The sequence below is a fragment of the Lygodium microphyllum genome, chromosome 13 (genome assembly GCF_053477565.2).
Source record: "Lygodium microphyllum isolate KBCC chromosome 13, Lygodium_microphyllum_v1.1.10, whole genome shotgun sequence".
NCBI lineage: Eukaryota > Viridiplantae > Streptophyta > Polypodiopsida > Schizaeales > Lygodiaceae > Lygodium > Lygodium microphyllum.
Genome location: NC_141147.1, coordinates 142,758,333 through 142,768,588, shown reverse-complemented (window position 1 = coordinate 142,768,588; position 10,256 = coordinate 142,758,333).

The window sequence follows — 10,256 nt, the reverse complement described above, 5'->3', positions numbered from 1 at the left end:
CTTTTATGTAAATTTATCAAAATTTTCTCAAATCAAAGAACCCTTTTATTGATTACCTATGATATACTTATATTTTTATGAGGTGCATCATCCCAAGTGAAACTTGTGGTGGTGGACACATAAAGGTTATGTACTTAGTTAATATGCACATCACATTGGTGGAACTTGTATATATTGAACCATCTAACTAACCCTTTGGGCCTCCAAGACATGTCTCAAGGTCACTTTATGCTTTTGTCTTCGAAGCCATCTTAACTGTCACTATTTGCCGTATAGCATGGATGTTGCCCCTTCAATCCAAGTGTAACTCATGAGGTGGTTGCTTTTCACTCTTCTATCTATATATATATGCATTTCTAGCCTGAGTGTGGTTACAAGTTTTAATGACTATGAGATATTGTGGAAAGACTAAGGGAATGAGAGCTTAGGTTTGTTTGAACACTTTGTGGTTCAAATGGTTGGCTCTTAGCTACAAGAGAACTCTCAAGTATCTCTACTTCTTCTTACCTCTCTAATGGCTCTCTTAGGTATCTCTACTTCTTCTTTCCCTACTTCTTTCCATATCATCTTTATGGTATGGCTTCACTCTTTCTCATGCTTACAATGCTTCTCAAGGATCCTCTTGTCCATTATATTATGAGATGCACTTATTTATTTGGATTCTTCTACCTTCATGATTGCATCTTGGTATTGCTAGTGGTGGTACGCAATTTCCATGTTGAGGTGTAGGTATCATGTATGTCAACAACTTATATTGTAGATATTTCATATGTCGACTATACTATAAGGGATGGTCACCTAGTTCTCTTAATGGTTAATTCTGTCTAGAAGAGGGATATGTTTTAGTTTCCTGGAGGTCTCATGATTTGTGAAGTTGAATTTGATGTTTTGAGATCTTTCCAATTTATTATTATTGTGATACTTTTAGTAGTGAAGGATGTAATATCATCACCATGTATCATAGAACATTATATTGGGGAATATGGGAATTTTCCATAAGTTTGGGACACATGGTCAAATCTTTGGATTTGTCATAACTTGAACACTATAACTCCAAATCAAGTGCCCTATAGCTCAATAGATTCCATTTTTCAAGCGCTTTCCAATGATAGGTCACATCATATGGTTTTGAGAAACTTATGGGCATGTTATCCGGGTGCCACCTTTTTAGTATTCAAAAAATGGGAATTGGAAGATTCCCAAACTCACTAATATTGTGTTATAGTGATAGGGGCCTTTAGCTCTTGTATGTACAGTCTTGTATCCTTCTCTAGGTTGTTTCAAATGGATCCTCTCTTAGTGCTAGGGATTGGTCTTTAGCTCTCTATTGGGGACTTTTTTAGGTCAAATGGGTACACTTTATAGATTCTAGATATAATACCTCTAAATGTGATTTTTTTTCACTTGCTCTCTCACTACAAGGGTAAAAGAGCATAACAACGAACACTAGTGACTTTCTTTTTTGGCATCACTATAAGTTTCAGTATTATATCGGATGCCTATTCGAATACTTATTTTGACTCACTTACCGATGCTTATTGCAAGTCATATACCAAAAATTATTGAGATGCAAATAGCGATATATGCACTATTGTGGTAAAAAAATGCAAAAAAAAAAGTCCATGGCATGGCATTTCATAGCAAAATTTTAGAGAGAGAGAGAGAGGAGGCCAAAGGAGGAGAAAGATCATAAACTTGGGGGATTTGCTATATGTGTACCCTCTATATCACATGCCTTCAAGGTCTTTGGATTTTAGCCCCCAATTTGTAGGCAATTTGAGAAAAGCTAGAGTAGATACTTATGAAACCATACCAAGGTGGAAAATAGGAGAGAATGAGGGTGATCTAGAGCTTCTCAGAGATCTCCAAGCCTTTGAAAAAAGCTTCATTGAGGGGCTTTCTCCATTTTCAATGAGCTATATTGTATAGTGCCCTTCTTAAATAATGTAATTGAAAAGTTTTCACAAAGTGAAAACTTGATGGATGTCATCTTTCTTTTTATAAGTATCCTTAAATTTATTCCAAATAAGATTGGTAGTATCCAAGTTATGTACCATTTTTACTTTGAAACCATTGTAACGAATGCTTGCTTTTAAAGGTGGCTGTATCTTTTTGCTGTCACGTAGGGAATCCTAGGAGGATGATCTCTTGTGGTGGGTTCTTCCCCACACCATCAATAATGGATCATAGGTTTACCTATGTGAGGGAGAGCTACAACCAAAAACTCCAACTCTCGTGGTTAGATCCCGTTAGCTTCTCCATCTTGTAGGAGCAAGAAGAGAGGAAGCAAGATCGAGTGACAACTACAAGTCATTGAGACATAATGGTATATAGTGCCTCTATCACTATTACCTTGTCTTGAATAAAAGTAGATAGCTGGAAGTGAAGCATGTAAGCTAGAATAGGATCTTTGCATGCTTTGATACCATGTGAGAAAATAGAGAGCAAGAATGCCATAGTGCAAGAAAGGACTAGCCTAAATACCCCTTTGTATCACACATCACGAGAATAAATATATTTCCATTTCATAGAGATGTGAAACATTAAGGTTTTTAATTATTATACCACTTAAAAATTTATTTATAATTATTTTTTAATCCATACAAATTTTTTAAAAATATAAAAAATTTTAGAAATGAAAATCTTCACATCTCCATAAAGTGTCAAAGTTTTGTAAGAGAGTGGCATAAATTTTCCTTGACAAAAACTTCTACTTTTAATAAATATCAATAGTTTCTCTCACATCTCAAGTGTGGGCCTAGCCAAGATGCTCTTTGTTTGTAATTTCAAACTTTTGAAACATATAAAATTCATTTGAATGAATGTTTGGGATAACATGGGCTCTTGTAATTATACATTAAAGTGAGCATTGTCCAACAAACCAAATAAGAATCATGTTACACAATAAATTAAGGGATACAAAGAGAACTAACACATTACTCATGTCCAAGGCCAGAAGGAGCTATGCCTCCTTTAATTTCTTTATCTTGATGATCTCACGGTGTATGTGTTGAAAAATAGGTCAAACGATGTATGATGCATGATAAGGAGACTTGTATCCCATAAGCAGAGTGAGGAGAGTGGAGAAGCTGGAAAGCTATAAAGACATGTACTTGGTTCACTTTTCAAAAAATGCTATTGTACTTTGCACTTAGAGTCTGTGTTCCTATCCACTCAAGATTGTGTTTATGAGTCCAAGCTAATCTATCTTGGAACCTAATTCACTTAAGTGAAATTCTGTGTCTAGTCATCAGTCTTCATGCCTCTTGCTAATAAGTTCAAGCCTCCATAGCTAAACTGTGTTCAAGATCCATGTTTCTCAACATGGTATCAAAGCCATGGTGAGCTCAGTTTAGCTCTTATCCCTGCTCCTCCAACTTCTCACAACTCAGCTCCAAGTGTATCTATACTCCCTACCTATTGGTCTCCCATAGCCAGCTAGACCCTGTCATCTTGAGCTCTTGAAACTCTCAAAGTAAAAATCATCTCTTCACGGTCTCTTCTGGTCATATCTCGAGGACCTCAAGGCATAGCCTCCTGTCATAAAAGTCCCTAACATTGGTCACTATGCTAGTAAACATTGAGGAAATTGTACATCGCTCTCTCAGGTTGCGCTTGTCATGATCGTATGCCTCGTCATCATAGATCTTGTCGAAATCATTCCTGCCACCTTAGGGATTTTAAAGTCTAGTATATGAGCCTTCTCTCCATCAAATCTTTTGTCAATTGATTGCATGTATGTGGTGCTATAGACAAAACAATTGTCAGGTATAGAAACCCTAATATAAGGAAGTCATAGCCTGTGTAGTTCAAGCTCATCTTAGACTTCAGTCTCTCACTTCCTCCAACTAGTTCAAGTTGTTGCCACTCTAATCTGAGTCTCAGCTTAGTCTAGAGGACTTCAAATCAGTAAGGGGAAGGGGAGATCATTGAGCAACATCTAGCTTAACAAGGAGGTTCAATATCATAGAATCTCTTAATACTCAATCAGTGTCTCTTGGCACTTGTGCATTTAGCTCACTCATGAACAAGCTATTCACTGATTTTACCTCAGCTACTCAAAATCTCATTCTCAACACTTGTAATGATTTAATGCCCTATGGATCAAACCCATTTGTAAGTCTCAATTTATTTGTAAAAGGATAGACATTGCCCGAGTGTTCTCGTGTTAAGACCTCCTTCTAAGATATTGAACTAGAGCAAATAGCAAAGTTTAATGGTGAAGGCTTTCACGCATGGAAGGAGAAAACCATGTACCATCTGATGAGGAAAGACCTCTGGGATCTCTTTGAGGAAGATGATGCAAATGACAAGAAAGATGCTAAAGAGGAAGATGCTGCACAAGACCAGACTAAAACAAAGGCATGGAAGAATATGAACAACAAAGCTCTAGTTATTATTGCCTGGGGTCTATCAGATGATGTATTACACCACATCTCTAGCATCAAGGACGCAAAGAAGGCATCAGAAGAGCTTGAAAATATCTTTGGTACACAAGCAAAGAACCTCGGGGGGGTCACTCATGAATATATGTATATATAACGTGAGTTCAAAATAAGTGGTTTTTAAAATACTATGTTTATACATTTTTTACATACAGAAGGGTGTCATATAAAGGGGTTACTTACAAATTGAATAGAAAAGAGTTGTGTTTTATTCAGGAATAATTCACAGATTAGGATATTTATAAATAGGCCATGAACGCACGTTATATAGAGAATATATATATAGTGAACCCCCCGAGGAAAGAAATCAAAGGTAAAAATACTCATTTAGTTTTATAAGTTGGATATAAAAGACAATTTATCTATGGTTGTACACATCATTAAGTTCAAGAGCCTTAAAACTTAGCTAGAAAACTCTTAAATAGAACATTGATGAGGATGAGGCAATAGCACTGCTATTTGCCAACGTTAATCATGAACCAAATGAGAATCTTATGTCCACACTAAGTAATGTTCCCAGCCTCTCACTCAAAGACATTGAGCACTCATTTCTCAATGGAGAAAGTAAATATAAAAGCAAGGACGTAAACGAAACCAATGCAAGGTACTTATGTAGCAAAAGGATGTGGTCTAGGATTCACCACTAACAACAACAAGTACTGAATTATTTGTCATTACTATGGCAAGACTCACCATGTAGCCAGTGAATGTTTTTACAAGAAGAGAGCACAATAGGTGCAAGATGGTCACCATCAAGGTTAGTTTATGAATGAAGGAGAAGAAGAAGAATATGCTTCCTCCACCATTAAAAAATCTAATAGATTATTCTAAAGAAATCTTTATTGTATCTTTCCCAGAGTGGATGTTTTCTTTCCCTTAGTGGAATTTTATTGAAAAGAAACCCTTGCAAAAAATGTAAAATTTTAAGCTTGACTTGACTAGGCTACCCATGAGCTAGTCTCCCTAGCCATGTCATCATGTAGGAGGGGCAAAAGCTAGCAAGTGTAGGAATTCATCATTTGAGGGGGGTGTTGGAAAATAGGTCAAATGATGTATGTTGCATGATAAGGAGACTCGTATCCCATAAGCATAGTGAGGAGAGTGAAGAAGCTGGAAAGCTATAAAGACATGTACTTGGTTCAGTTTTCAAAAAAGACTATTGTACTTTGTACTTAGAGTCTATGTTCATGTCCACTCAAGATTGTGTTTATGATTCCAAGCTAATCTATTTTGGAACCTAATTGACTTGAGTGGAAGTTTGTGTCTAGTCATTAGTCTTCATGTCTCTTGCTTATGACTTCAAGCCTCCATAGATAAATTGTGTTCAAGATCCATGTTTCTCAACAATATGGAGACATGGTACTCAAGAGAATCAACATATACTAGACATCATTGGAAATCATGACTGTTATGTATACATGTTAAACAAGAAAACACTTATAAGAAAGAAAGAAATGATAAAATAAGATGGTTACTATCCCATACAAAGAAATTCTTGTCTTTCAATTCTTATCACTCCTTGCACAATCACTTCTCAAACTCTTGGTGTCTAGCTGTCCATATGTTCACTTGACATAAGGTGCTTTAGAGAGGGCATTTTCAAAAAGTGTAACAAGATGTCTATTTGTTTAGATAATAGGATTCACTAGTTACTCGTAATTGTTGAGTGGAATAAAAGGCACTTCACACGCGGCCTTCTCAAACACTCTAATGAGCTATTTGTTCATTCACGAAAAATGATTTACCAATTACTCATAATTTTCTAGTGGTCAACACATTTCAAAAACATTTGAAGAAAACATTTTCTTCATTAACCTAGAGTTTTAGTATCATCACTAGCTCCACAACAAGGGGTGAGATTGTGGTGGGGAGAGGAAATATAAAAGCATAAATAGTTCCCTAAATATGGTCCTAGTTTTGGTCTTTCCACAAGCTCATTGAAATACCATGCCTTTGCATTTATGATTATGCTCAACCACATGCTCACATAAAGGTGATGTTGCATAGGTCTAGTTAGCTCAGCTACCTTCCTCTACAACCTGATCACCCTCCTCTCTCTGCATAACTCAACCATCCATTTGTGCAATTCAGTCAATGAACCAATCAACATTGCAAGCTTGGCCACCCTTTTGCATATGCAAGAAACTTTAAATTGTTCTCGAGGTATGAAAGACATAGGGAAATTTCCATGGTGATACCTAGATAGGGAAATTTTATTCTATAGGAATATTCTCTTCATAAGAGATTTTTCCTAATGGAGTGGTCCACCTTAAGTAAGCTCCTACATCTCATCTACTACTACCAACAAATTGTTTCATCTATTTATCTTTCTATTCTCTTCTTTAGCATTCGCATCACATTTATCTAAATCATATCTATAAAACCTATGGTATTTTCCGTTATAGCTATTACTCACACTTTAACTCTTGTTTTTTGAAAGTATGACATGGAAATATTAAAAAATAATTGATATAAATTCCCTATTTCAATAAACATGTACAATTACTACTAATGCAATAATTTTAGTTTTGCAGATTGGACCCTATTAAACATTTGTCTTTTGGAAGAATCCTGCTATATACTAGAACAAATCTACAATCTTTCTCTACTACTGCTCTCATAGCTCAAATTTTCCAAATATCTACTAATGGTTCTCATGAACCTTTCATATTTCATTTATTCACATCGAAAGTTTTGTTCGAGGTAAATGCACCTTTTCCCACCCGCCCATGCATTCATTAGAATGACAGTACTAGTACACTACAAGTGACACATGTCCATTACTATCACTATATTCTTTATTATTTTAGTGACATTTGAGTAAGGGAAAGTCATACACACATTGGGATTGTTGGAGTTGCCACATCCCAATGTCTCTTACATTGCTCTTGCTTCCTCACTCGCACGGGATTCCACTTAGGGATTTCTCTCTTCAATTTTACTACTATTGCAAGTGAAAAGGTAAGATGGATGAATATGAAAGTATTTGTATTACACACTATAGAGGTTTGAAATATGTTTACTTTTTATGATGTACGCCATGTACTAGCTTTGATCAAAAGCCTACTTTCAGCTAGAAAGTTGTATGATATAGGTTATATTGTGTCTTTTGGTGATTCCTTATGGAAGTTTACATATGGGAATCCTATCTTGGCATGAGGTGCCAAGTTTGGTACTCTTTGTTTCTTACTCATATCTAGGTCTATTTACAATATTTTGGTAGTGGTTGCGATAATAGATGTATCATCTTAACATCGCCACCTTGGGCATATGTCATTGAAGGGAATGAAAATGCTTACTTGTTTGCAATATCTTCCACCCATTGACCATAAGTGTTTTGATTCTTTTGATCATTTTCTTTATTGGAAGCAGACTCGTAATTCACATAACAAGTCTCACATTATGTGCATGGGTGAGCCCCTTGCTCTTGTTCATTTTAATGTTTGTGGACCTATGCTCTGAAAGTCATTAGTCATTAACCGGTGTGAAATATTTTGTTACTTTCATTGACAATTATTCACATAAGGTCTAGCCATATCCCATAAAGCAACACTACAAGATATAGGCCTTATATTGACGTCAGAAGTGACGAAAATGTAAATAACAAAATTTGCCCCCGTCATCGCAAAAACTTGTTGTTATTGTGATGCCATAGAATAGTTAGTATTAGTGTCGCTATCAGCGTCGCTATTTACGTTGGTGATACCGACGCAAATAGTGACGCTGATAACGATGCTCTGTGATGCTAATAACGATGAAAATAACAACGCGTGCAGATAAATTTGTGATGCTTCATAGACGCAATATTTGAACTATGTTAAAAAATGTTGGGCATGTTTATTACCGCATCTAAAATTTCGTGTCTAGAAGCACCCTTATAGTGAAAGCTACACACATATATAGACGCACCTATTGATGTGCTCCGTAAATATATAATCATATTTATAAAAAAGTAGATATATTTATATTCTACGTCTATACACGCGTGTAACTGCGTGTCTACAAAGGCGTGTACTCTGCAAATTTTTTACGGTAATAGACATGCATTTTCCCTACAATTTAGACACGCTAGTAGACGCGCAAAATAGAGGTATGAAAAAAAAATCAGAGAGCATGCTCTTTGGTTTTTTTTCCCCCATCAACATCAAATTGTATGCTTAGGGAAAACAGAGAAAGATTATTTTGAAGATTTTTGTACTGAAAACAAAACAATGTATGTAGAACACGAAATTTCATATATATAGATGAAACATTTTTACATGATGAGTTTTAGTGCTTGTGACCTCAAGCATGGTCATGGTCACAAGCACTAGCTAAAAGTAATACATATAAAAAATGCAAACTACAAGTCAAGGGGAGGCATGCACGCATGGGGCTCCTCTACATCTCTTTAGAAGAGGCATCATCATTGCTACCACCACCGGTGCCGGTGCCGCTGCTGCCACCACTACTGCTAGTCCCCCCTTCACTATCCTCAACTGCATGAGGGTTTATCTACACAAAGGATTAAGGTATATAAATACCATTATAAACAATAAATTAGAGTTACCTATACTTTTTGTGTAAAAAATAAAACATACCTCTTCTGGTTGTGGAATCCTCATGGCACAATTATATTGCTCCTCCGTGATGAGTTCCTCCTCATAGAAATACTGCCAAGTGGATGCCTAGTTATGACTTCGATGGTCACCTACCTCTCTAGGAGTAGGCATCCTACCAACGATATGATACTACAAAACAATTTGAACATACAACGTATTAGAACACACTACATAATGAATTGAAACAAATTACAAAATTTAATTTAAAAAATAAATCAAATAATACTTACAAACTCAGCCTCCCATGACTCCCTGCCACCCGATCCATAATGTGACGATCCCATGGTTGCCATCTGGATACGTCGCACCTCTACATGCTAGCGACTTGTCATTTTTTCTGCTACTCTCTTCTTGGCCTCTTTCCACTCCTTGAGATGGCAATTGTGTGGTTGGCCATATCCAAGGTGCCCCTGCTCTTGTCTCTGCAGTGACTCCTTGGTGCGTGTCATAAGGTGAGACCTCTTGTTATGAAGCATGTCTCTCACCTTTGACCATCCCCAATCATCTGAGAATCGTGAATTCTCGGGATTAGGGTACCTTCTATGTACTGCCTACAGCACCTCTTGCCACAAACCATTTTTTTGGTACTTGAAGGGAATCATGCAATCTTTGTATGTGGCATGCACAACACTCCTCAAGTAGGCTATCACTTCCCTCCCCTCAGAGTCATGCAAGATACCACCAACATCAGTGATAGAGTAGTAAATTTGTGGAGACTCACCTCTCTCATTTCCCAGTGAGGGTGATCGAGAGCCACCCCTTAGGCAACCCCCACAAAGCCCTCAACCTCCTCGTCCTCCCCCATGACTCTCCCTCCTCCCTCGATGGGCACTACCCTCTACATCACTCGATGCTCGTGCTTGTGCAGATGCATGTGATTCGATCGATCCATGTACTTCAGCTGATCCTTGTGCATCAGCTGATTTGTGTGTATGCATAGTGCATGGAGTACATGTTAGTAGAGGTGTACCAAGGTTTGGTGTTTGTGCAGTAGTGCTAGGCAAAGATGTGATAGGTGTCCCAGACATGACACTAAAAACCTCCTTTGCAGTGGAAGGGCAACCAAGATAACTGGTCATCTCCCCCATGAATTGCTCCTTGTTCGGAAAACCTCCAAAAAAGCTACTAACACCTCTAGAAAACTCCACTAAGGTGTTGTTCATGCGTTCCAACTCAAGATCAGTGTGCCGAAAGATCCAGGATTACACAT